This window comes from Pinus tabuliformis, chromosome 8 (genome assembly GCF_031772625.1).
Source record: "Pinus tabuliformis cultivar Carrire ecotype Pingquan chromosome 8, CPIR1, whole genome shotgun sequence".
Classification (NCBI taxonomy): Eukaryota; Viridiplantae; Streptophyta; class Pinopsida; order Pinales; family Pinaceae; genus Pinus; species Pinus tabuliformis.
Genome location: NC_142294.1, coordinates 1,512,946,845 through 1,512,952,946, shown reverse-complemented (window position 1 = coordinate 1,512,952,946; position 6,102 = coordinate 1,512,946,845). Strand labels below are relative to the sequence as shown.

At 38.5% G+C, this 6,102-nt stretch overlaps 1 pseudogene; it reads left to right on the top strand.

The window, feature by feature from the left end:
• The first annotated feature begins 549 nt into the window (after positions 1 to 549).
• On the top strand, positions 550 to 1,159 carry LOC149241634 (heat shock protein 90-1 pseudogene; annotated as a pseudogene).
• The last annotated feature ends 4,943 nt before the right edge of the window (positions 1,160 to 6,102 follow it).

The following is a 6,102-nucleotide window of genomic DNA, read 5'->3' as shown; positions in this document are numbered from 1 at the left end:
GTACACACAGTGTGCTAACTGTTGGTCACATGGGACTATTGGTAAACGGACTGTAATCAAGGTTTGAAGCACAGCTGTGGAGATTGCAGCGGGAGTTATGCCGCTGTGAAGAGCCGTATGTAATTGGTTTACGTAACAGAGTCGTCTTCACTTGGATCATTGTTGGTTTTAATGAATTACAACGGGTGGCATATGGGTAGAGGACGTGGTAGATGTGGCAGCATAGAACCGAATTTGAATTCCCCTTCTTCAGGTACGCCGAACACATCAAACTGTCAGTTAATAACTCAATTTCTTCACGCGGCGGCAAAAAAGAGGCTCCAAAGAACCGAAGATTTCTCCCAGACCGCCACGAAGTTCCTCAAACGGTTTCTGGGTTATCTAATTAACCCACCTAGAAAAAAAACCCATGTTTTAGTTTTTTGAAATTAGTCTCCATTTGGTCAAATCGAACGTTTGAAGTTTGACGTTTTTTTCTATGTTTACGCATTTTTCCTGAGTTAACAGTTCTGCATTCGGCTGTGAAATTGATTTTGAAATTTTTTTTATATGGAATACTTGGAGGAGAGGCGGTTGAAGGATCTGATCAAGAAGCATTCCGAGTTCATTAGCTACCCCATTTATTTGTGGACTGAAAAGACCACCGAGAAGGAGGTCAGTGACGACGAAGAGGAGACAGAGGAGAAGAAGGAAGATGAAGGGGATATCCAGGAAGTGGAGGAAAAGGAGAAAGATAAGAAGAAAAAGAAGGTAAAGGAAGTGTCGCATGAATGGAGTCTTGTCAACAAGCAAAAGCTCATCTGGATGAGAAAGCCAGAGAAGATTACAAAGGAAGAGTATGCATCGTTCTATAAGAGTCTCACCAATGATTGGGAGGATCACTTGGCCGTGAAGCATTTCTCTGTAGAGGGTCAATTGGAGTTCAAGGTTGTTCTCTTTGTTCCGAAGAGGGCTCCATTCGATCTCTTTGATACAAAGAAGAAGCTCAACAATATTAAGCTTTATGTGAGAAGGGTTTTCATAATGGACAACTGTGAGGAGTCTCGGGAGGTAATAGGTACAGGAGCGGGGGAAAATACTCATGTTGAAGAAGGCATTGTGAAGGTGCGAGATGAGAATGAGAAGCTGAAGAAGATGGTGGTAGTTTCACACTGTTGACCCTTATCAGAGATCTATGTGGGAGACAAGAAATTCCAATCCAACCATAGGAAAGACACACCAATAAAGAACACACTATTTGAAGAGTCACGAAGCCACAACGAAAACTAGGAATGGAGATAGCCATAGATTGTTTTTCTTCTCTTTTTTTTCTTTTTTCTTTTTTTCTTGAATCAATTGAAGTGATGAAGTTTATTTTGTCTCCTATTTTTTCTTAACAATTCTTTTTCTGATCCTCCAGATCACACAAAGTGCAGGAGGAGAGCATACTCAAGAATTATTAACCATTTTTTTTTACTTAACAATCCTTTTTCTGATCCTCTAGATCACACAAAGTGTAAGAGGAGAGCATACTCAAGAATTATTAACCTTTTTTTTTTTTCAGATGTAAGAAATAAGGTCTCCTAATTACACTTCCCCGACAACGGCGCCAAAATGTCTAGTCAATTTAATGTCTTAAATTGCTCTACATAAATTATCAATCCGGGTATCGTAAACTGATGAAGTGTGGTGCACTATATGTGCTTAGTTAACCTTTCTCTTACTTCATTGTTTTATAGTTTATTTTGTTTTTGGGGTTTTGTTCTTGTTGGTTTTCTAAGGTCTTAAGAATACTTTTAAAGGACAAGTATGGATAAAGATTTCAAGACAAGGCCTATGTCCTTAATGGTAACTTCCAAAACTTAGCACTTCAAAAGAACTTAAAACATGTTATTGATGGAGTTAGTATTTAAACAAAAGTGTAAATATACAACTAGTTCAATCAAAATAAAATGCAATAATCAAATAATGAGAGAATGACTATGAGACCCAGTATCCTTGCTGCTTCAGGAAAAGGACAAGATGATTCTATCACGTCATTAGTTCATTAAAAGGCTATGTGCATCACTAATCTACAATCAACTTGAAAGCAATTTATGTACAATAATATACATGTTAAAAAGAAAATAAAATGCAGTAATTCAAACTGTACATTAATATACATGAAAATCAGAAAAAGAAATACAAGAAATTAAAGTGACAGCTATACAAGGCAGGGGCCCCCTACTACCTATGAAATCAAATGCTTAAAGGAAAATAAAGACATCAAATAAAGGACTAATGACATTGGCCCAGTATCTCTGCTGCTGATTTAAAATGAAAATGAAATGTGAAATCTAAGTGACGCTACAAAAAGGAGACAAATCACACTACTTTAACATTTTCTTAACCTTTTTGCCTTTCAGCTAGATTTATCATGTGAGAACAGTTATGAACAAGTCAGCAATGTGAGTCTTAAAGCAAACTAAACCAAGCTGTACTAAGTGATATTTTGGCTCCAATAAAGTTATTTGATTATGGAAAAAGAACCATCAATAGATGAACAACTTGATATCTAAGAGCAGAAAGTAAAGTGCAAGTTAAAGAAATGATACTAATGAAAATCAAACTAGAAAAATAAAGGTCAGCAACATAGACAAGATGATCACATATGCCATTAGTCATGAAATCAAAGCAAAATTAAACACACTTGCATGAATTAAAATTGCATGAATGAAAAATCTAATCTACCTTACATTCTACAAAACAATATTTACAAAATGAAATCTACTCTACCTTACATCCTAATGTGCTCCATGACATCTACTTCACCTCTCCTTCCATGTTGAGAACATCAAAGCTTTATTCAATTTCTTCAAAAGTACAAAGTACAACAAAGTTCTCCAAAGCTTTCAAAAGCCATGGGACTAACAAGCTAAAAGGACTAAGAAAAGACTAAAGGAAAGACTAACAAATGAAGGAGAGAGATCTCCTATTTATACAAAAAGATGAGAGCCATCTCATTAATGAGAATCCATGAATCTCTCCCTCTTCCTCTAGAGTCCTAATCAAAATAGGAACTGATAAGACACATTTATTCTTAGAGTTACAATACAATTAGGAGATGTGACACATATCCTCATGATCCCATGATTCTTTCTAACCAAATTCGAATTTGGCCTTAGAGTGCCACATAAGGGTCTTCTAGAAGTCTCCTTTCAACCTACACATGTCAACAACCTCAACCCATTTGTTAGGTATAAGCATATGCACATTATTTTCTAATGTTTAACCACAAATTCACTTAAAAGGCTTAGAAATAATAAAGATTGGAAAAACATAAAGGTGGCCCAATGATAATGAAAGTGGGATGAATGTGGTGACATAGTAGTGAAATGGAGGTGAAATGGAGGTGATATAATGGACATAATAGTGAAAGTATAATGCAAATGAATGACATTTTCAAGACTCAACACCTACTTTTTTTGCTTCTTCCTAAGTCATTCTTTCTCATGTCACAGGTTGACCTTCAAAAGAAGAACCTAACTCAGGCACAAACAGGATGGCTTCAGTTTTGAACTGAGTGTATTCAAGTGATCCTTGACCGCCAAGAATACAATAGAATAGCAACTTGATCAAGAAATTTCATGGTAATTATGGCGATGGATTGGTTAGGTTGGCCAGTCATGAGGGTGTTCCATTGGTTCTTGGCTTTAGTGTTGAGCTGCTGCAACTTCTAAAAATGAATCAGTGTAGACAGTTTGAGGTCACGCAGTAGGGCCTTAGTGGTGCAAGAGTCATCTTCAATCTATTGGATATGCTTCTCTAGCGATTCAATCTAGGAAATAAAATCATTTTGTTGGTTAAGGTCAGCTGTGAGTAAAGCTTGGTCGAACAACTACAGAGCCTATTGACTCAATGCATAGACTGGTTGATTCTTCCTAGAGAGAAAACCAAACCAGTCATGAACATGTTTGAAGATTTATACAATTCCCCAATAACATGGTGAAGGGAAGGCCCTAAGGGAAATGACATCGGAAATTTTATGCTCAACTTCGGCGGCATATTGAGTGGCTGAGTTAGGGAGTGCTTTTTGGGCGGTTGTGATAGTTTTCTTAACCTCTCGGTTCAAAGAAAAAAGTTTGGTACATGCAGCTCCAATGTGGTTATAGCGATCAGAAAGGGTGCAGGCTTAGAAATATTATGGTGCATTCAGTGCCCCCTCAACAATAGTGGGCCAAAGCATTTGAAATTTGGCACTGATATCATCAACTTGTTGTTGCAACACTTTCTTTTATTGGAGGAGTTGATCTCGCTTGGTCATTAGGGAAAGAATATGTTGATGTTGTTGCTCATGATTGATGACCAAGGTATTGTGTAGGGATTCAACTTTTCTAGTAGCTATTTGGATGAAGTTAAATAGTTGATATGGTGACCAATGGTGGATATCATTAGATGACATCACACTACGGAGAGGAAAGTGATCTTGTAGATGTTGTCCACTAGCAACTGACTTTTTAGACTACCCTTGTGGTGAATTTTCTTGTTATAGGTCCTCCTTTGCATGAATGTCTGTGTGGATTGTGGGAAAAATTGGTAACGTGGAGCGGGAGATAGGGTTAGAAGTCTAGGCTAGGATGCTTAGAGCTTCCTGGCATTTGTCAGCTTTGTGACTAGTGTGGATGGGTTGGGCATTCGTTGGTTCAGGGTTTGATGCCAGAAGCAAGGTCTGTAGATAGGAACTACGATCTTACCCCTAGGAATAGTACTCACATCCATGGCATCATGGGTGGTCTTTGTGATTTCTTGAATAACAGAGTTGACCTCCATTTTGGTTTCAATAGTAAAGGGACTTCCAGTCTTAGGGGCATACAAAATGGTTGCATAGGGGGAGGTCGTGTGGGGTAAGGGTTTGTGGAAAATCGAAGAAGTAGTTGGGGTGGAATGTGGAAATTCTTCAACTATTTGAGTACCAGCGATGGAGTGAGGTTCTTCGTTCGTGAAGTCAACAATTTTTGGCAAAGGAATAGGGCTAGGTACAGGGAAACTGAGGGAAATGGGCTAGAATAATGAAGGGTATCTTGCATTGTGGGATCAGTGACAGAAATAAGGCTCACCAGGGTGAGTCAAATGGCTGGCGATCTGAGCAAAGAAGCACAGGGAAAACTAGTACTAGGAAAATTAGAAAGGAGAGGTAAAGAACTTAATACAAAACCAAACACTACCAGAGTGCTCCGAAATGAGAACATAGTCATTTCAAACCACTTTAAGAAGAGAGTGACTATTTCTTCAATGACCCACTTCTAGGAGGCGGAGGGGTATCTCACCAGGAAATGGACATGGAAACATTCCTCAAAATATTACATTGGTTTGTTGTTCCAGACCTCACACGAAATACCTGACCATGATAGAACTTCATTATGGAACACCCACTTCCAGAGACTAAAAGGTAGGGGCTGCATTTGGAATGTCTCTAGGTTGACAACTTGGGGCCAAATCTATGTGGTGCCATGGTGAATTCTAATGACATGCAAATATTCATCAAGGATTGGTCATGGGATTCAGGGAACAGCCACTGTAACACTGACCATTTTGGCATACCAGTCAACGAAGGATGCTTCGTTGATTTCTTTCTTGCTTGGGTCCACTGATGTCCACCATGGGGTGTACGCAAGTGCCAAGGGTTGATCGTCAGAGACTAGAGCTAATTCCCTCCCTTCAATAGGGCACCACTTCATGATGGCAAGAGAGATGACAAGATAATCGTAGATGAAGTAAGTTGCATGCCTATAAACGTCTTCATAAGGTTTGAACAATTCATTCAACAAGTAGTTGCACTAATTCAACTGATCTCCTTTATCGCATGCTTTAGCCACTGAGATAGTATCTAAAGTCAATTTTCTTTTGGTGTAGCGATGCATAATCTTCCTCGCTATCACATGACAAGAAAAAATTATTCAAGGAACAGTAATAAAATCAATAATGGCCCCTTTTCCTCCACACTGAGTAGCATATTTGGTATCAAAATTATTTTCCCCAATCTTCTTACTGCGCTTGGAGGTGGTTTGAAATGCAGACCAAACATTGGCACCTGTAGCAGAAAACCTTGTCAACTTCTAGATGTTTTTGGCATGTATTGGGTAA